Source organism: Gopherus evgoodei, chromosome 17 (assembly GCF_007399415.2).
Source record: "Gopherus evgoodei ecotype Sinaloan lineage chromosome 17, rGopEvg1_v1.p, whole genome shotgun sequence".
NCBI lineage: Eukaryota > Metazoa > Chordata > Testudines > Testudinidae > Gopherus > Gopherus evgoodei.
Genome location: NC_044338.1, coordinates 10501354 through 10523841, shown reverse-complemented (window position 1 = coordinate 10523841; position 22488 = coordinate 10501354). Strand labels below are relative to the sequence as shown.

Here is a 22488-nt window from a genome sequence, read left to right as displayed (position 1 = left end):
GAACTCTACATCACAGATGCATCCACCGATACTAGGTCTGAATTTGATTCACTGTACTGAACAAAACTACGTTGGCCACATTGTGTACTCTTCACCCATTGTTGAGCCTCTTACAGATGCCTATAGAAGTAATCTGTGCTACATGTGGCCAAAATTTTCAGAAGTGTTCTCTAATTTCAGGAGTCTAACTTAGAATATCTCAAAACCATCTCAGGGAACTCAAAATTACAGTCTTCTGTAGCATTTTGCCAACAAGTCTTTTCCATCTCAAATTTCTACAATTGCCAAAATGCTAACAAGGATCATCCTACTTGAATTCACCAGGAAGAAAACTTAGATTTTTTTTTCTAAAGTGATTATGCACAAACCATGCATTTATTTCTGATTCGCAAAGAACATTTGGCATATATCTTACCCACCTATTTGTATATAGAAAAATCTGTGCTAGATCATCTAAATACAAGCAAGGGGGAGATGGGGATACTTCTTGTATCTGGGAGTATCTTTACTGAGGAACAGTCCACACAGCTGGTGCTGAAATTATGCCCAGGAAGGACAGTATAATTCTCTCTTTGCTACCTTGGCTGCAGAAGACAGACTGCATCATTAATGTTGTAATACTTCATGCACTGCAGCAACACTATTCATCTTTTTATTACAATTGTATATAAAAAGGTAGTGTCCATGCAGGAATATGATTAGATTATATCATGGCAGCGAAAAGACATTCTACATCCCAGCCCTATCAATAAGGCAAAGCAAGGCACGAGAGGAATGAACTTTTCACCATGCTACTGCTACAGTGGAATGAGACTGGAAATCTACCAACATGCCTTGGAGCCATGGGTTCCTGTGGAGTTAAAAAAAAACAAAAAAACAAAGATTCTAAAGCCTGTGTTTTGCAGGCTGCTATTTGTGATTCATTGTTCATTAACAGGCCATGTTATGGAATATTAACACACTTTCTCAGGTCTAGTGAAACCTATCTCAGGCAACTACCAGACGTGATCACAAACAACTCAGGTCACCCAAGAGGTGATTATTAGCTAGACATCAAACACAAAAGGGTACATTTCTGGGAGGCCTTAATATGGTTTACATAAATCAGAGAACGATCTAGTTGTACTGATTTTCATTACGAGCCAACCTGTAATGCATTTCTGCAATCCCGTTCACACGGTTTGTTACTTGGAATACCATGTAGGAGATAGAGAAGGAATATCTGGCAATTTACAGTACATGCCAGCCTACCGAACTCAATTGGGAACACTTCCTAGATCTCAGATGTTTATCTGGGAGGCTCAGGATACAATAAAAGAAGCCCGAGGCTGCCAATGTGTGCATATAAAACTGAAGATCCAATTCCCCTATCGAAAAGCGAGATTGACCAAAGGAAGAAAAATGCAAATAAATACCTGCAAGTCTCATTGCATTAGCACCCACTCCATGCTAGGCCCTTTCTAAATATTTCAGAACAGTCCTTGCTCTGAGAGTTCAAAATCTAAGAACACACGAGAAACAAAACACAATGCAAATGCTTCCAGGGTTTTCCCTAGACACCTCCATTTTAATCAAGCTAATCCCTAGATCCACTAGTCTGTGGTCTTTTAAACAAGCTGTACAAAGCCATGCAGCTGCAGTTTCACTCTCTGGTACCCAAACTAGCTAGATTAAAGCTAGCTCGGTATATCTACACAGGCTGCAATTACGCCCTGTGATGGCAGTGTACACATACCATTATGTACAGAAGGGTCAAGTGACTTACCAACGGTCACACAGGGAAGTCAAAACCTTCAGTTCAGATTGGACTTTATGATTATCAGAGCTCCCAACTGCTTTGCTCTAAGCACCCATCCAAACAGCCCCTTTTCAGCTTCACTAACAAATCTACCTACCAACAAATTCAAATGGAAGAGCGAACATAAGCTTGTTTTTACTGAGGTCACCCAGTAAGAGGCATTTCAACAACACAGACAAGGTTACATTGGACTTAGCCCAGAATCATTAGAAGTGGCTAGAGGAACACACTGCTGATTACAGAAATTGATTTGTTCTGAAGCATTAGAAGCCCCTACTGGTTACTCTGTTGTTTGAAAAACCAAACCCGATCAGGAGATTGAACAACTATTTACATTTAAGACGTGTGATTTTTCTAAAACGTGAATTGCTGCTGGAAACATTCCAATTACTGTATCTAAATAAACTAGTGATATAAAAAAAGAGAGGGCGGGGACACACGAACTAGGTTAAGTCACATGTATGAATTCAGGTTGATATCATGGCATTATTATACAGTTGTTGACATCAAACTGTTTTTTCACAAATGCGCCTCTGCCTCTGGGTAGCCACTATTGCTGATAGGATCTACAACGGGTAGACGCCAGACCAAAGATAATGAGGAGTGCCCAATTATAAGGATTGTTCCTTGATCAGCCAATAGATATCTTAAGAGGGGTTGCCCAAGCTGGGAGAAGATACTTCCTCCTCTTGTCTAAAAGCAGGTGCAAATGAAGATTCTCCAAGGAGGCCAAAAAGACCGAAGTGACTAAACAGGTGTTTAAAAAGGACTCATAGGGGAAAAGACTCACACACAAGTAGTTAGGGCAGGAGAAGGGAAGGGGACTGACCAGCCATAGTCTAAGGAGGCAAGCTAAAGGAGAAGGCTCCATGTTTCAGAACTCACCCAACCACTACAACAGAAGGACATTGGAGAGCCTCAGATGACCCTGACGCCAACTCAAAGAATATTCTTGAGGGGAGAGGAAACTGAGGCAGAGAACCACACATCAGATTTATTATTTTGGTATATCTGTGTATTTGTTATGCTACTGAAGAACAATGCTGTGTGTTCAAGTCCTGTATGTACTACACCTAATCACCGGCCACCTGAGAGTGTTAATATGCAATGCAGGAGGCTCATATCATCAGTGGGATTTTGGGAGAGGATGTGTTTAAGATACAGAGGAACATGTGGGGTCAGCATTGGTTCCAGGTCCTGGGCAATGGACTGTATAGCATCAACAGTCAGGATGGCGCACTAGATAGACAAACTCTTGGGGTACAGATCCTCTAAGGACCCTAAGACAAACACTGTGCATGGATGCTGTTTGGACTCCAGAGACTTAAAACACAGAGCCAGCAGTCTGGTCAGTGACAAAGAAGTGGGAGGCACTCAAGTGGACCTGGGAAGACATCATTACAATCTATCTTTGTGGGACCTCTGTAAAACCTTTCGTTAAAAGGCTACTTCAGAAGCAGATCAGATCCTTAGCTGGTGTAATTCACCCTAACTCCATTGACTTCAAGGTAACCATGCAAATTTACACAAGGTGAGGATCTGGCCATATGTCATTAGTGAGCACAAGTTGGTTATGTACATAGATGATGCTGCGATAAATGCATTGATTCAACTGGAGCTGTTGAAAGTGATTTGACAAGGAACTTTGCTCAACTGGATGTGTGGTCATAGAAAAAAAAATCAAAAAATCAGCTTTTATTGAATGTCTAAGAGTATTTGTACTTCTGCTAATCTCATTCTTAGAGGAAGAGAAGGCAAAACAATTTAAAGCCTGAATTTCTCAGGGGCAGGAGCCAACAGGATTGCAGTGGCGATCAATATGTTTAACTATTTCAGCATTTAAAGTCTATTGATGCTAATCTGTCTTCTCAATACAATATAGATCTCGTTGTTACTTAGGAGCTTTTAAGATGATGAAGGACTGTCTTCAAGCTGCAGAAGGGGCCAAATCCCAAAGCTTGGCTCTCCTACTATGCAATACAAGTAACTCCTAGTTCCTCTGACACCCTGGGAGCAGAACATAGCCTCTGCAATTCTCTTGGCTAACACCCCCAGTAGACTCAGGACAGAAATCCTGCACAGTGGGCAGGGCCGCAGGCGTATTCTAATAAACTGTGTAAAAAGTTAGCTTGGTTCATGGCACCACGGAAGCCAGGCACACAACACTAACACTGTACTGGGCTCTCACTCGCTGCCAACACAAGGGGACGTCAACCAACAACATTTTCACACTTAGGAGCCCAAACTCAGGCACTTAGGTCAGCGACCTGATTTTTCAGAGGAACTGAGAACCAGCAGCACCCTTTGACATTGAGGGGTGCTCAGCATTTTTAAGGTCAGGCCACTTATTTAGGAGCTTAACTCCAGTTGCCCACTTCTGAGTGTTGGCTCTTGGGGTCTGTGACAGGGCTCTACTCACCATGCTGGTGCCTCCTGCTGATCATCTTGGGGATTAGCGCCACACATCACTACATCCACGCCCGGTGGTGCCTCACCCGCATCACTTCTGCTCCTGGACCCACGTCGCTCCAAGGAACGTGACATTCTCTTCATGACACAATCCTGTGGCCATGTCGTGATCTGTGCTCCCCACTTCTGGGGGCAAGTGTTGCAGTCCAACTGTCCCGCCACTTCCCCAGTGGCGACTGCAACCAATTATTCAGCCACTTCCCCAGTGGACCCAGCACCCTCTTTGTCCTTGCCTCAGGGCCTCAGCCTGCAAATCCCAGTAGCCAGCCTTTTCTAGCTCCTTTGGTCCCTGCTAGCAGCACTGCTCTGTCCAGGGCGCTAGCTTCCTTTTGCCTGCCAGACACCCAGTCCTCCCTCCTTAAACTTCAGGGAGTAACTGACTAGGCTCTGCCCTGCAGTTCTCCTTACATGGGCCTCCTGGGACTTGATTAGCTGTTCCTTGCAGCCCCTCTCCTATTGTCTGCTTTCTGTGCAGCCTCTCTAGGGCCCTATTAACCCCTTACTGCCAGTATGGAGTAAACACCCCATCATAAGGTCCTTCCCCTATTATAGAAAGTGCTGGGATAAAAGGTGCCCCATTACTAGTCTTCCTACTTCACAGAAAATGCAGTGATTTACCCTCAAACAGCTACTTGCTACACAGTAGTCAAGAGTCTTTTAGACACCGAGCAGTGCCAGGGGCTCTGGCTACTTGTATAACTGATGGCAGAGCAATGTGGAGATGCTGAATGTGCAGTTTCCCACAACGCACTTGTTATTTAACAAAAAACTACTTTGGTTTAATTAGTGTTTAGTCCACATTAGAGATGGGCCCTAACCTAAAGCCCAGATCCAAATATTCCTCAACTTTGAGAAAGTTTGGAACCAAGTCCAACCCTTGCAGATCATGAGTATTTGGAGACTGCTTACAAATATAAAAAGGGTTACAGACCATGGGACATTTTCAGTAGCAGGAGCTGGAGTGACTGTCCTGAGTTTATTTAGCACTACACTTTTTCCCACCACCCAGTGAGAACAGTAAGAGATTTCAGGGTATATGGCACAGTCTTGACTTTAATTTGGTTACTGAGATGATTAAAGAGATACTGGCAGCCAGTCTCTCTTGAACATACCATGTGCTGCCCTTATATCCAAATTATTCTATTTAAAATACAAACATTTTAGTACATACAATGCAGGTTTTCACTCAGCATATGCAAGAGTCACTCTAGTGCAGGCACCTTGTGCAATATTGAAACCCAAGTAACACCCCTTACTTGGGGCTTCAGTGGAGCCTAGGATATTGTTTGAGACCTTTGCACCCGGTGGAAATTTACATGCTGGGGGGGATGAACATGGGCAGATATATACCTGAAGCAGCAGCTTACCTACTCTGCCATCAGGTGCATCCACTACCTTGATTTTCATACCCATCAAGAAAAACACCCATGACTGGCACTTTTGAATTACCACTCCCTTTCTGGGGTTTGGTTTATGAACATAAAGTAAGCTTCACTGAAAGCAAGTCTTCTAGTCCCCTTCTCCAAGCTCACCAGTTCTGTCCAGCCCATCCCAAAGTCCTTACAGACCTTCACCAGGGCTTCACCACCCTTATCCTTCCCTCCCGGGCTTCACAGTCCTAGATAGCCTTTCCCAGCTGAGGCTTCACTCACGCTTTGCTTTGCTCCCTGCAAGTCTGTCAACTAAGACTTCCACCACCAGCAAACTCCTCCATCCCTCTGTGCTTTCTGAGCAACAGGCTTCCTTTATATACTGTGGCTGGTCACATGATTGTCACCTGATATTTTCCTCCCTTCCCTCTGACTACAATTCCCCAGGATCCCTCAGGGAACTACACATCCCAGCATGCCTGCTTTTAAAGGGGCTGCTGAGCCTTGGAACATGGTTGACTGGTTCTTGGACATCACTATCTTTAAATGGGGTACACCACAATACCACATATGTGTGTTCAATGGTTCTGCTCTTTCTAGGGTCAAGGATTTTATCTGATCTTAATGAGATGACAGATCAAGAAATTTCACAGCTTTCCAATCTTTAAATGTATTCTTTAACTGTTATTAATTGGAACCCATTTTAATGTGCAGTGCTATTCTGCATTTTATGGCCATAGCGCTAACCACATTAAAATCCCATCCCTTCAACAATGATTAAAGAGCAGCTGAAATTTCCTACAGGTAAGTATGCCCAGGGGTCTGTGATGGGATGTTAGATGGGGTGGGATCTGAGTTACTACAGACAATTCTTTCCTGGGTGCTGGCTGGTGAGTCTTGCCCACATGCTCAGGGTTTAACTGATCGCCATATTTGGGGTCGGGAAGGAATTTTCCTCCAGGGCAGATTGGCAGAGACCCTGGGGGTTTTCACCTTCCTCTGCAGCATGGGGCACGGGTCACTTGCTGGAGGATTCTCTGCAGCGTGAGGTCTTTGAACCACAATTTGAGGACTTCAATAACTCAGACATAGGTTAGGGGTTTGTTACAGGAGTGAGTGGGTGAGATTCTGTGGCTTGCATTGTGCAGGAGGTTAGACTAGATGATCATAATGGTCCCTTGTGACCTTAAAGTCTATGAAGACCATATTTTTCAGAAAGAATCTCTTTATACATTGCAGATTTTCTGCATTTCTTTCCTTGTGCTCTTTATTACTGAGCGTATCTCGTTCTTTGCGTATCTCGTTCACGCTCTTCTTTGGGTGTCAACGTAGCTCAGAAGGGATGCACCAAAACTCTGATGCGCTTTGTAAGAAGCAGTGCGTGTGCATACACAAACACACAGTGCATCTCCAGAAGGTCCAGACTGCAGTGTGCACACACATATGCATACATATTCACATGCACACACTGAATCACAGAAGATCCAGTATGCAGCACACACACCGTACAAGGTGCAACACACACACACTGCATCTCCAGAGGGCAGCTTCCCCCACCATACTCTCAAGGTCCAGAGCACACAACCACTACTCTTAAGCAAGCAAACAAATCACTGCATGGACATACTATAACATGACTCCCCTTGACACTACCATCACCAGGGCTACCCATATTTCAGGATTATTCCATCCTTTGCTGTGGTTCCTTAGCTGCTGCTTCTTGGGGTAGCATTAACTATTCAGATGCTGGGATTGGACAACAAGGGATGGATCACTCAATAATTTCCCTGTTCTGTCCATTCCCTCTGGGTCACCTGGCTCTGGCCACTGTCAGAAGACAAGATACTGGCCTAGATGGACCATTGGTCTGACCCAGTGTGGCCATTCTTATGTTAACTTTGCAGTGCATATTTATCTGTATTTATCAGGTGACAACAGCTGAAGCAAAAAGGGCTGGTCTTGAGTCCTTCCCTTTCCATCTGATCATTCCCCTAAAAATCCACTTATTGGTTCTCCCGCACTGTTGCCTTATGATCAGTCTCTTTTTATGAGTGAAGACATGCAGTTGTGTTTCTGGTCACTTTTCTTATTAAGTTGTAACGTATTAAAGCTATCCACGTTCCGCACTGTTTAAACCAAATGGCCAAGAGGAGATGGACAGAGTGAGAGGTGTTCTGGATCACAATTAGGTTTAAGAAGGGTTCACAGCTCTGATTCAAGGCCAAATCAGGGCTATTTTCATTTTGTACTGGGTTATACCTACATCACGGACTTGCAAGATTGCAGACCATGACGTCAGAAATCTCAGTAAATCAGCCTCTCTCACAAGATCTTGAATGTTCTTGTGAGATTTCATCTACATCCAAACCAGAACCTGAAAATAACAGCCCCTTCTGGTTTAGGATCCAACCTGCAACCAGGGGTAGGCATGGATCTGTGCTCCACATGAAATTGGAGGGGTTCAGATTCATGACCTTGGTTTTGGCTAATCTCTACCTCCTCGGGCTGAGGTTGGAGTCATATATCTGTCTCCATCACAGCCAATAGTGATACGCAAGTGATTCTGACTTCAGGTGCAGAACAGGCGGCAAAAGCAGACTCACACACACACAAAAAATCATCCTATTTTCATGCAAATAGCCTTAGCAAACAAGAATGAAAGAGGAGAGGTGCAGAAAAGATCTGGTATAGAAGCAGAGCATATTTATTCATAGGGCTACCATCAGCTACCCTTTACGACGCATCTATTGTGAAGGAAGAAAGAGATTAGTTAAACCTGCTACACACAAAAACTGAGTTATGCTGTCTGAATCCCACTTCTTGGTCTGAATTTAGAATCACTGGCTGATTTCCAATCCTGAATATAATGTGCCGTGTGGGCAGATACTATGTCCCTTGCAATACTATAACAACAAGGGTCTTAAAGACAGGCAGTGCCTGGAATACACAAAATCAGGATAGAAGACAAAATCTCATTCCCTTTTTACACCTGGGATGCAAATAACCAATCTCCCATCCCTTATCACTGCTGTGGTATAGCTCACGAACAGGGTTCGCTGTTTGTACTTGCCCACAGAGATGAGACTGACAAGATCAGTGCTGTGCACCGTACATGCTTGATGAGCATGCATTATGTCCTGTCTTCTCAAGATAAGCGAGAGATCTTCTACAAACGCAAGAAAGGGAAAGAGGGTCTCTACTGAAAACATTCTACTGCGATAGTAAAGATATATATTTAGAGAAAGCTTCTCCATTGTCCTATTTATGTCAAGCATCCGGTACTTTAGAGATGCATGTTCACAGAGGTGGTGTCTGTCAGCAGGCAGAATGTCCCCCTACACAGTTCTAGTAAAAAAGCCATTTGAAAAGAGCACAAACAATCACGAATTCCCCCTTGACACAGGCAAGCAGAGCACTGAAGAGACCTTTTGAAGTTGCCTCCTTTGAATTTTCAAATTTCCACATCAGCCTTGGAATCATTTGCTGTTCCAAATAAATGTAGCATGAGACAGTAGCTTACATACAGATCACACATTCGAATCAAGGAGGATATTCTTGGTGTTCACACATGCATCTAATGTATAAAGCCTTCCTGTTCAACGTTAGTCATTACACATTTAACACAGACACACAAATTGATATTTGTAAGACACTGAAACAATAGCTCCTCCAGACATGCCTTAATTTATATGCACACAAACATACAGTAGAGAGACAAGGACTATTATGTACTTTAGAGAGTATGTAAACACATTTTCCATTAAAGAGCTGCTGTGTATACATTTTCTACTTCACATATGGATAGCCACATGATCCTCAAATATTGCTATATATTGTGACCATAGTTCAAATTTAGCAAGACTCAAACAGTATCTTACCTTGATTTCCTTGCTGCTCTCTCTATGCAAAATTTACACTTACTGTTACCATCAAGGCTAAATATATGCAGAGAAATGTAATTGCTCCAGCCACACAGTGCTCCTGACGTGGAGCTGCAGCTATTGCATTGTTGATTTTAGTAGATTATGTGTCTGGCTTTGCCAACCTGCTGTTTTAATGCTCCATGGGCTTTTGGCAAAACACCAACAATACTCACTGCCACAAGGGGGCTTTAACAGCTCCCGGGTGCTGTTTATCACAGCAATCCTTCTGTGCTTTTTAAAGGAAACAAAAGAGTTGTTTTTAAGTGTTTTGACTGCATTAGGGCGACCGTTGTTGGATGCAAAAGAATATTTTTTAAAAATATATCTGTGCCGATCCCCTCTATTCCACCCATGTGGACTCAGCCAGCTTTTAGATTAGAAAAATTGGAATAAAGGTATGTGCATTTTAAAGGAGGTAGCAGGCTGAGAATCTGAGACTTACTGGGGATGGCTGGGGTAAAAATGATGGAGAGAGGGTATTAAGCATTAAATCATTGGGCCAGATCCTCGGCTGGTGTAAATTGATGTTGACGTCAATGGAGCAACACCAATTTACGAAAGCTGAAGCTCCTCCAGCCTATTCAATCTTTTTGTTTTCCTCTAAAAAGGAAGGGCTCAGCCATTTATTAAAAAAACCTAAACCCTTCTGATTAAGTTCTGAAAGCAGAGTCTCTAATACTGCACATATCCATTGCTGGGATGTGACGGTATGATTGAAATAAAGAAAGACAGGGATCATGACTGGATTTCAAATAAAAGCCCTTAAGGACCAAAGCCCCCACTAAAATAAATGGCAAAAATTCTACTGGCCTCTATTTGACCTATGCTTTCTAAGTCTCAGCCCAGTTTATGTTGCATCCCCTCTCCTGGCTGTCAAAATCGGGCTAATGGTGTAACCCTGTCAAGTGGTTTAATCTGGGTCTATACTAGACTTGCAGAAATTTAATCAAACTGGTTTAGAAATAGATTTAGTCAAATCAGTGCAATGCCCTGGTGTGGTTTAACTTAAATCAGTTTAAAAGTAGCTAATATCGACCTAGCTTAATTCAGTTAGCAGAGCAACGCTAATTTACACCAGCAAAGAATCTGGCCTGCCCCCTAGTGGATGGTGGCCAGTTTAGGCAACATTCTGGATTTTGCAGAATACATAAACATCTATATATGTGGATTAGAACTATCTATATATTTATACTAAGGTTAGCACCATGGTTTATCAGCAATTTATAAGATTTTTTTAAAATATTAGCAAGTGTTAGACCTTAAGACCTGTGAACATTACAGTGTTTGTGCACAGATACACACACACCCCAGATTGTTAGATGTATTGTTACTAAAGTGCCTAGGAGCCCTATGTATTGACTAGGGCGGCCAACTTTCTAATCGCACAAAACGGAATACCTTGCTCCGCCCCCTTCTCCAAGGCCCCACCCCTTCTCTGAGGTCCTGCCCCCACTCATTCCATCTCTCCCTTCCTCTGTCACTTACTCTCCCCCACCCTCACTCACTTTCACTGACCTGGGGCAGGGGGGTGGGGTATGGGAGAGGGCGAGGGCTCCGGCTGGTGGTGCAGGTTCTGGGGCAAGGCTAGGGATGAGGGGTTTGCTGTGCAGGAGGGGGCTCAGGGCTGGGGCAGGGGGTTGGGGTGTGGGAGGGGGAACAGGGCTGTGGTAGGAGTGTGGGAGGGAGTGTGGAGTGTAGGTTCCAGGAGGGGAACTCAGGACTGGGGCAGGGGTGTAGGCTCTGGGAGGGAGTTAAGGTGCGGGAGAGGGTTCTGACCTGAAGCAGGGGGTTGGGGTGCAGGTGGGGGTTCAGGCTCCAGGCAAGTGGCACTTACCTCAGATAGCACCGGGTTGGTAAAAATTGCAGCCGGGCTAAGTCAGGCTCCCTGCGGCTCCCAGAAGCAGCCAGCATGTCCAGCTCCTAGGCAGAGGGGTGTTCAGGCAGCTCTGCATGGTGTGCACTGCCCGCGCCCGCAGGCACTGCCCCCACAGTTCCCATTGGTTGTGGTTCCCAGCCAATAGGAGCTGTGAGCCAGCACTCGGGACGGAGAGGGGACAGTGTGCGGAGCCTCCCTGGCTGCCCCATCACCTAGAGGCTGCAGGGGCATGCTGGCTGCTTCCAGGAGCCATGTGCGCCACTGACCAGACTTTTAATGGCCCAGTCAGCAGTGCTGACTGGAGTTGCCAGGATCCCTTTTCAACTGGGCGTTCCAGTTAAAAGCCGGATGCCTGGCAGCCCTACCATGGACCAGGACCCCATTGTGCTAGGCGCTGTACAAACACAGAACAAAAAGACAGTCCCTGCCCCAAGGAGCTTACAATATAAGTAGTTAAATGGCTTGCTCCTATGCAACACTAGTGTGGAAAGGCCAATGTGAACACAAAAGAATCCAGACCCAGAAAGCCTATCAGGAACTGGGACATTGGATTTAATCTAGAACACACACACTCTTAAGGCCTAATTCAGCAATGAACATCAGAATGTGCCTAATATAAAGCACCTGGATAGTCCCACTGAACTCAAATTTTCAAAAAAAACCTTAAGTGACTTAGGATCCTAAGTCCCATTTTCAAAAGTGACTCAGGCACTTTAGAGCCTAAATCTCTCTGAAAGTCAATAGGAGTTAGAACCTAAGCCACCTAGGTGCGTTTGAAAATTTTACCCTATAGGACTACTTGAATGCTTATCATCCCTGCTGAATTAGCTTTTGAGATTCAGACATCTGCCACTAGGAACTGGACTGTGTCCCCAACTCTGTTTCACCTAGTTCCCAAACAGACACTGGATGGTAACTACTTCCTGTCACTACTGGCAGGGGCCCCAGTTGAAATGGTGACGTACAGATGAAAAGCTTTTGTGTGCCACTCCAACTCCTCAATCAAATTTGACCCTTTTCTTTTGCATTTACTGTATTTCAAGGCCTCTATAAATAAGACTCTGGATAAAATTAATATCCGACCAAACATTTTAGAGCTATGTAATATATTTACATATAAATATAAAACATTTCAGACTATGGTTTTTGCCATGTGATAATATAATGTCATCTCGTTCTGCGCTTGTATTGGTTTCACGTTCATTGTACGTCTCCATACAAAGACACAGCATGCCTAGAGATAGTTATGGGTAAAGAAACTGTCAGCTCAAGTTAGGTGAAACAGACAAAGATTACGTAGGGAAGCAAGAAGTTAACAATTTTTAAAAATAGAAACACTTGGTTTTACACAGTGCCCCAATAACCCGGAGCGAGAAAGGCCACTGGGACAATAAACTAATAAAAAATGTTGTGTGTACTTGAATATTAAGGATTTGGAAAGCAAATAGGATCTCAGCATGACTGGTGAGATAAAGAGCATTGTTTCTAAATCATCTTACATATTTTTTCCAGTTATTCTTTTTGTTCCAGTTATTGTGCACTGCTCTGCACCCTGGATAGTTATTGACAGCTGTGAAAAGTAGGCCTAAACTGCTACCAAACTAGAATTCTCCCATTACTCACTCATACAGGTGGCAGCTTTTTATAGCCACTTTGCACAGGTGGAAATAGACACGTTAGCACAAGGCACTGGAGAAATCAGGCCTTGGCCAGCTTTTTCATCTCAGCTGTAGTGGACAACTGACTCAGCTAGTCTGTCTATGCTTATTTATACTTCAGTAGCACCCCAAGACCCCAACAATCTAAATAGACCAGACACCATTAGCAACACCGTGAACACCACTGAGAGCAGCAAAAAAGGGAAAACAGGTCTGATTCCCCTCCCGCGACAGCTTTATTTTGGGAAGATCCATTCACTTTACAGGGTTATATCTGATTTACACCAATTTGAGAGCAGAGTTAGCCTCAGTGTGAGTGAGTATACACAGTTTTGTAAGGCAACTTTCTGTCTCAGGATCCCAGATTCTGTGGTTTATAATTCTGTTCTATCTTTGTCAGCAACTGCTCTAAGCAACAGCTGGTCTTTTGTGTGTTCACTTATGGTGGCTTATTTTCTTTACATGCCTCTTAGGTTGGGATCCACATCATATTTTGTCCCGTTTCTCGTCTATCCTTACCCGAAAATACCAGGAACTAGATAACTCCGAAAGCGTGTGGCACACTCTTTCCAAATGAAGATGAGGCTGTATACACAGGAGAACATAAATACGTATCTGTGCATGAAATTCAGATAACATGGGGAGTTTGCTGGCCTTAATTGCTACTGAAAGCCTCCTGGGTTTGTAGAAGTTTCGCATAAGCTAAATTCGATGTAGTGTATTGATTTCATTTCCATTAGCTTATTTTCAGAGATGTCGTGTGCACCATCCAAACTCTTACCTCAGAGTCCGTATTGCTCTACCCTTGCCACTCGCAGTGATGCTGGTTCCTCCTACTTCAAAAGGCATCTCTCCCCAGAAGACCTCTACCACACGGATTGGCTAGAGCATGATGTAGTCATTCCTGGGAGTACTGCCTCTAGATTTGGTGAGCCAGATCCTCAGGGGATGTAAACTGGTGTAGAGCCATCAAAGTCAGGGGCGGAATGCCAGTTTACATGAGCTGAGGATGTGGTCTGAATTTCCAGGCAGAACATTACTGCACAAGGGGCTACTTGGGTGCTGGTGGGAGAAGAAGAATTTGAAACATTTCTATAACCAGGTGATGTGAAATCCATAAGCAACAATATCCATGTTCTTGTTACCAGATGGCCAAGATGGCTTTTCTTGAACACGATCATTAAGTGAATTTATACAGATGTATTAAGCATACCTGCTATTAATCCTTCTGCCAAATTGTACCTCCTCTTGTCAGAACTGGGTCAGCGATCATTATGCAAAGAAAGGAATGGCAACATAGAGGCTGTGGTATTATTAATGTGACACATGATTGCTGTGACAGCCTGAAACTCCTTATAGCATCTTGCGATTGGGATGCCACTTGAGGCACCAAAAATGTTCTTTAATTGAAGCCCTGTAAATATCACACTGTGACCAACAGCAGTTATTATGCAAAAGAAGTGTCACTGCACAGAGCTACGTGTGATTGTCAGCTCTTCATGACTGCTTTTTCCATCAAAGGAAAATCAAGTCCTGTCAGGACTCCAGGGTGTCTGGAAATTGCAAAGAGCCTTGCTATGAAGGGAGATAAAAAACCCTGCAATGCAATATTCAGAAGTGGCCATTACCTTGTCACCATGAATGTATCCCATCGCCTCGATAATGCGAAGTGACATAATTTGCACCCCAATCAGAAAGTACGTTGCAGGCTCTATGAAGAGAGATGGGCAGGAGCCACTGAAATACGATCAGCATGCTGAGAGACTGATTTTCTGGAAGTGGGGCCTTCCTCGCTACTTCCTTTGCAGTCTAGAAGAGCTCAACCACTGAAGTAGCATTGGAAGTCTGGGGGAGGGACAGGTATTCTCCTTCTCATCTGTGCATTGATGTGCTGAGGTAATAAGCAGGGTATTCATTTAGGGTGAGTGACTTGTCTTGGCAGGGCCCAGTCCTCATGCTGTCTCTCTGCAAAGAGGTAGATTCCACCGTTAGTTTTTATTTACTGAGATAGGCCTGAGTCACAAAGTCTGGATCCAGCTCAGAGCTTCCTCAGAATTCAGGGGGAGTTGTGAACAGTGGGATTTGGTTCAGTTCCAACATGGTTTTATTTACCATCAATGACTAACTCTTCCTCTGACAAACATAACACATTATTGCCCATTTGGCTTACTGTTCTGTCACTTATTTTTATTCGCTTGTTCCCTATATGATTTTATAACATTTGGGGGATGCGGAACCTTTTAGAACAGGAAGGGCCCAGAAGTGGTGGCCAGAAGAAGCCAGGAGGACAAACCACTTGAAAAATATGCCATCGTGAGCAATGCTACACTTGTTCCTGAGATAGGGATGACAAGACCTATTAGGTCATTTTCACCTCTAACTTCTTGGATTCTGTTGTAGGATTTAATCTTGCTTGCTCCCAGGGTGTTTTGCACAGGGTCATCCCTTATACAAACACAGACAAAGCCTCTGCTTCACATTACCCAGAGAAAGTCTCGATTTAATAATGAGGAATTTACTGATGGTCATCACATTTCTGATGGACATTCTGGCCCATTCATGTACCCTCATAAGGCTTTCAAAACAAACACTTTGTTTACATAGCAGACTTGATTCTGTACTATTAACATATTGTGAATGAATTGCAGCTATAGAAATGAAAGTGGATCAAAATGATGTTACCGTGCTTCTAGATTCTACATAGGCTTGTCCTGGCAGTGACTGGTCTTCTATGTGTTTCTATAGCATCGAGCACAATGAGGCCTGCTCCTGGTAGGCATCATTGGTCCCTACTTCTATACAAATAATACACACTACAAACCTGCAGCAAGCTTAATTTTAATTTGACCTGGTGTCAAATGGGAATAGTCATGCTTAACCATCTCTGTAAAATGTTTTGAGGTCTGCAGGCGATGAGGGTTACAAGTGTTAGCTATTATCGTGCTCTGGCTATTTTGGTCAGACAATCGGAGACCCAGTCCATCAAGACTATCTTAACACATTCAAACTACTCCTGAACCAAAGCAGCAACATGGCACTAGTTAGGGAATCTCTCTACGCTTTCAGTACAGAAGCAGGAAATGAACTGCGATCTCCTAACAGCCACCAGCTAATCTCTCAGAGTTGTATCGATTAGAACCCTGCTTTGAAATGTGATTATGTCACTAGTCATGGGAAAAGGCATGTCATTCCACCCCAGAAGCGCGATGTGCCACACATGCAGCGCCTAGCCCAACAGACATGCTAAGTGTGTCCATGTCTAAAACAGCAGCAATAAGAAGCATTTCTACCCTCATATGTACTCAAATCTAGATCTTTCCTTGTCAGCTCTCAGAGGGGCTCCGATTTACATCAGGCCATAGACTGCACCCGTGGCAGCGCCAGGACTAGAACTTGGTTTTCCAGACTCCTCATCCTGCACTCTGATGCCTAGCACATGCTGCATCTCCACTATTAATAATCTCCAAAGGCAGACTGGAAAACAAAATATGGTCTCTGCTACAGCGGTTGGGTGCAATTAGATACAGAGATGTAGCAGTGCGTTACTAAACAGACCAGCAAAGACCAAAAATAAACAAGGAGACAGTTCCTCAGAAGAAACACTAAACAGAGGAAATTAAAACTTCAGCATCACAGAGTACACAATATACAGTGTTACTTTGAGGCAGGATTTGAGCTGGGAGTACACAAGCATGGATCCAACACACCAACATTGCTCCCAAACTGCCTTCTTATTCTCCAGAGAGTCTCAGCTTTCATTTTAAAAGAGGTGAGTCTCTAGATGCCATGGAAGAAATCTTGGAAAATGTGAACCAATTGCAACCAATCCAGGGGCAACGCTCTGAGTTTGCAGGGAACCTGATGCAACAGCTCTGAGGTTTGCATTTCTCTATTCATTTCCACGGGTGCTAATTCTGATGACGATATTTTAAAGGTCAACATTGCTGACTATTTCACTGCTCAAGCATGTAAGACGGGAGACAGTGCATTGTACTATGAAGACCTACACAGTCGATTGTGGGTGACTGCAAATTTTAGTGTGGGTGGACCTGGACGATATATTTTTTCCCCAGTCACAAAAGAGCCAAGCAGAAGGAGCCAAGCAAGGGATCTGAGCCCCACCAAGAAGAAACAGAACCCAAAGAGCATCCAAGTTCATATATCTGCTGAGGGCAGCAGCTCATTACTGGCATCTTGAGCAGGCAGAGCTTATTTTGTGGGTGGAGTCTGGAGATGAAGGGATGCATCAAACATTGTGTGCTGAGTTGCGTGACGAGGTGCGATGTAATGAACAACATAATGATGGTTAATGGAGTGCACTGGAGACCGCGAAAGCCATTGCTTCTGAAGCAGGGGTTGAAAGAAATGTCTTTGAACCCCTGCTTCAGAGACACTGGCTTTGGCGGTTTCCAATGCACTCCATTAACCATCATTATGTTGTTCATCACATCACATCTCGTCACATAACTCAGCACACAATGTTCGATGCATCACTTAATCTAGCCACTGATTTTCCACATATTTTATTACATTTTTTCCAAGTAACTTCCCCACCCACTGAGAAAATCAAATAATCGACTGCAATTAGCGCTAACCATACTGAACATTAATCATGGATTACATTTCTTGCACTTAAGTTCTGCGTTTGGCAGGGTAACAATGCATCAACAACAAGATTAATGCAAGCAGGAGTGGTGATTTGCAAAGATCAGTTAAAATTAACAGGTAGCTTGGTAATTTTAATAAAATAAACGCTTGGCCAACTGCAGAGGGGCAATTACAAAGTCCTTCTGGATGGTCCCTTGCTGAGAAATCACCATTTGAAGAAAACATTTGTCAGATGAATGACGTATGTATTCAAATTCACGTCTGCTCTTAAAACAATAAGGGAAACTATTATGGCTTATAGCACACGCAAAAGCGAGACGCTCGAGCAGTCATCTTGTTGCTAAGACTTGGGACAGAATTTTTAAAAGAGGTCAGCTCACCAGGTGCTGGTCTCTTTTGAAAATCTGGCCCTAACTGGGGGTCCTGAGCATTTTGGGGGGAGATCTTCAAAGGTGCAAAAGGCACCCAAAGTCAGTGGGAATTGCGGGCCGCACTCAGCCTTTGAAAAGCTCCCTCCTGAAAATCTGGCTTTGAGGTCTTTGCGCAAATTTGGCCCTTAGTTCTAAATCCTGCCTTCTCTCCACGTTACCATATCCTCACCGTGGTATTTTCTTTCTCCATGGGGCAGTGGAGGGGGTGGGGGAGATACTGGTATAACAGGCCTGATTTTGCTCTCACTTCACTCCTGAGACTTCCTGCTGAGTGACACACATGTAACCAAGAGCAAAACGATGCCCATCATGTCTGGTCCTGGGCCGTAGTGCCACATATGGAATTCCTCCCAGGAAGTTCTACCAAAGCAGAACAAAACCACACCACACAGGGAGAAATTCACCAGCGCATGGTGGGCTAGCACAAGGGCTATGCCCCAAAACCCAGTGGAGCTTATCTTAAGGGCTTACATAGGGCTTGTGCTGGCTCTTTGCATGGGGTGAATTTCACCCTTCCTTATAGTTCTCTCATCCCCAGTTAGAAAGGGTTCTCTCTCTCTCTCTGAGCATCTAGCTCCATTAAATTCTCTTTGTTTCCAGCTCTTCTTTGCCTGTCTTGATATTTTTGTTCAAGTGAATCCGGGCAGGTAAATACTTCAGAACTCTTAAGAGTGCCTGGAGCAAAACTGCTCCTGAAAGAAAAAGGAAAAGCTTTTAGATGTGTATCTGTGCAGAGGTGTTTTTCAAGGCTCTTGAAAAGCAGGAAAATAGGTACAGTGTTATGTGTTGCTTCTGGTCCACTGGATTTGTATGTTAATTGGTGTTTTATCACAAAACACTATTTAAAATGACAGACATGCATATGCATTGCAGGCAAAGAAAACTATAGTGCCTCTCAGATCAGTGGCTCAGAGATGTATTTTCAGTGAGCTTTGAAGGAAAGAAGGTAGGCACTGAATGAAATCTCTGTATTGGAACAAATATTCTTCAGATATTTTAGGTACACTCAACACTTCAGTCTATGCGATATGCAGCTTGCTGCTTCTGTTTAATTTTTAATATATGCCTCAAGTGTATAAAAATCATGAGTCAGGTCCCAAAAAAAAATGTGGGATTGGCTTAGAAATCATTAAATTTAATAATCTGGAAGTACTTTTTCTTTAATTTCTGTCTTTTAGCCTTTAGGGTGCACTTGCATTGTGTTTTCAAGCTTTTCTCTGCAGTGTGCAGAGGCGGTCAAAAAAAGCAAACAGGATGTTAGGAATCATTAAAAAGGGGATAGAGAATAAGACTGAGAATCTATTATTGCCCTTATATAAATCCATGATATGCCCACATCTCGAATACTGTGTATAGATGTGGTCTCCTCATCTCAAAAAAGATATATTGGCACTAGAAAAGGTTCAGAAAAGGGCAACTAAAATGATTAGGGGTTTGGAGAGGGTCCCATATGAGGAAAGATTAAAGAGGCTAGGACTCTTCAGCTTGGAAAAGAGGAGACTAAGGGGGGATATGATAGAGGTATATAAAATCATGAGTGATGTGGAGAAAGTGGATAAGGAAAAGTTATTTACTTATTCCCATAATATAAGAACTAGAGGTCACCAAATGAAATTACTAGGCAGCAGGTTTAAAACAGATAAAAGGAAGTTCTTCTTCACGTAGCACATAGTCAACTTACGGAACTCCTTACCTGAGGAGTTTGTGAAGTCTGGGACTATACCAGCGTTTAAAAGAGAACTGGATAAATTCATGGTGGTTAAGTCCAAAAATGGCTGTTAGCCAGGATGGGTAAGGAATGGTGTCCCTAGCCTCTGTTTGTCAGAGGATGGAGATGGATGGCAGGAGAGAGATCATTTGATCATTGCCCATTAGGTTCACTTCCTCTGGGGCACTTGGCATTGGCCACTGTTGGTAGACAGATACTGGGCTAGATGGACCTTTGGTCTGACCCGGTATGGCCGTTCTTATGTTCATAAGGAGATGAAACCTACTTTAAAAAAAAAAGAAAGAAAGAAAGCTGAGATTCTCATGTATTCACATGACTCCAGGAACTGGGACTTTAAGAAACAAACCAGATATCATGATGAGACTCAAAACAAAGTCCTGAGCATTGGCAAAACTGTGTACATGTAGTAGAGCCAGTTGAACTGCTTGTGAGTGGGATTTTCAAAAGTGCTGAGGCGACTCTCAATGGGATTTGTGCACCTCAGTCGCTTAATGGCTTTTGAACATCCTACACATTATGAATAGCAGGCCAAGCACTCTGTTAAAATAACTCCACTGACTTCAAGACAGTTCCACCAGTGGAGACTTTGACCCAATATTTATTACAGCTGGCTGTATCTCTGTTCTTGGACAGATTGTAAAACTGATTAAGAACTTTGGCTGGGATTTTCAAATGAAATCCCGATGGGGCACCTAGAAATCTGAGGCTCTTTTGTAAATTCCAGCCTTAGTCCATAGCATTATACAAAGTTACTTCAGCAGACAATCTGGCCTTCAAAGTTCAGTTGTTGCAGGTCACTTTCGCACATTCCAGAATCTGGCGTGATTTGGATTGAGGGCCTGTTTAACTGAACACCCACAGTAATAAGACTGTGGGATTCTCAGAGGGAAGGTGCTAGAGAAGCGCAGAGCACTTCACAAATAATAATTTAGTCAGCCCCTCTGTGAAGTAAGGGAGCGTTTTTAACATCAGATGAAGACACTCAGGAACAAAGAGATAAAGGACTGATTCCCCATTACTTTGCCCCATGGGTCATCATTCTCACACCTGTGCTTTGTGGAAGCAGAACACTAGCACCTGAATGAGTGGAGAATTTTGATTTAATAGTGTCTTACTAGGGTTTATACAGGATGTCTGTGGCAGACAGAAATAGAACCTGGATTTCCCATCTCTGATTCCAGCAATTTATCTGCAAGAAAAGATTTCCTCCCGGAGAAACAGTTCCACTTTTGAATCAAGCTCCCACACTTCTTGGGCCCTGATTCTCCTCTCCTAACTAGCTTGGTCTTCAGCGTAATTACGTCTGATTTATGCTACCGTGAGCAACATCTGTATCTGCTTTTCCTTCATTATTGAGGATCCCAACCTGTAAAACTTGTCTAGCCCCCAAAAGCAAGTATGAAAAATAGCATATCCCCGCTGCCATGAAGGATTTTTACTTCCGTCAGCAGCAATTAATCTGAGTCACGCAGGCCTCCTATCTCAAGGCCATTTGTCTTGGCTGCTACATACAGCAATGCAACTGGAATCCACCCTTTACAAGCAGACAAACTGTCATTTGAGCAGATGGGCCTCTAACCCAAATCAGCCACAACGATAGCGTATGAGCATCTAACGTGTTTGCTGAGCGCAAGATTCCTGGGCCCGGGTGTTAGAATAGCCATCTGTGAGGAGTGAGGGGTTTTTCATGGCTGTGCAGTTCCCTGCTACTTGTTGGTTAACTGATCATTGCTTGCCTTGGTGTACAAAAGACAAAGGACCTGGTTCTCACTCCAGCATTGCAAAGGAGCCTTTAAAGTGGGCATAAGTTACATTTACACTCACCTGAGGCCCCTGTACACGACCAGAGCAGTGTAAAGAGGTTTGAGTGTAGCTGAGAATCAGGACCCGAGCATGGTCTCTACTGGCACCATTTTATGCGTGGCTATTGTATTGCGTTTAGCTTTTTTCTTACAACCTGTAGCCCACAAAACATTTCAGGCAAAATCCTGTACAATAAGGAGAAGCAGGGATGCTGATTTCCAATGTATCTCCATTTCCAGTGTAACCTTTGCATCTGCTACAGAAGGATCCTTGCCAACCAGAGGCAGATTGCTTATGGTAAGGCGAAAGGAGGGGCAGCTAGCGGGCACTTTTCTTCTCCTTGAAGGAGCAGCAGCATGAACCCTCAGAGCTTCCATCAGGCTTGGGGAAATCAGCTCATAACACCCCGTTACGGGAGGGTCAGCGATTAGAAAGATTTCACCTTTTTGAGTGCTTATGAAAGAACGTTTTCTGTCTGTCAGTTTGTTTACCTGCTTGGTGATGCCAGATCAGCTCGGCTGACAATATGATGCTGGTACGGGGAGTACAGCCACTGGAAAGCCGTCAGCGTTCTCTCCTCGATCCGAAATCGGCCTTCCTTGACATACCTATAAATAACACACAATGAGAATTACATGGAACTGAAATATTTATTAGGGAAGAGCTGTCGAGCCAAAGAGACAGGGGGAGACACACTCAAAAGAATGTTTGGCTCAGGGAAACGGCGGAGAGTTGCAAGATCAAATAGAAATGTAATCACTGGAATTACAGTGGAATCCTCGCTCCTTCTTGTGTTGCCCTTTTCTGTTTATAAATGGGGACC

General features: G+C 43.7%; 1 protein-coding gene across 2 annotated transcripts in view; it reads right to left on the bottom strand.

Moving 5' to 3' along the window:
- The window catches only part of RAP1GAP2 (RAP1 GTPase activating protein 2), a 241162-nt gene extending 218985 nt beyond the window's left edge, over positions 1–22177 (bottom strand). Inside the window, exon 1 of one of the 2 annotated variants that reach the window (XM_030536311.1) lies at positions 22157–22177. The gene's annotated coding sequence lies outside the window, so the exon portion shown is untranslated. Of the gene's footprint in view, positions 1–9515; positions 9644–22156 lie in introns of those variants that run through there. The other variant, XM_030536309.1, reaches the window with a different exon arrangement.
- Positions 22178–22488: the final 311 nt, after the last annotated feature.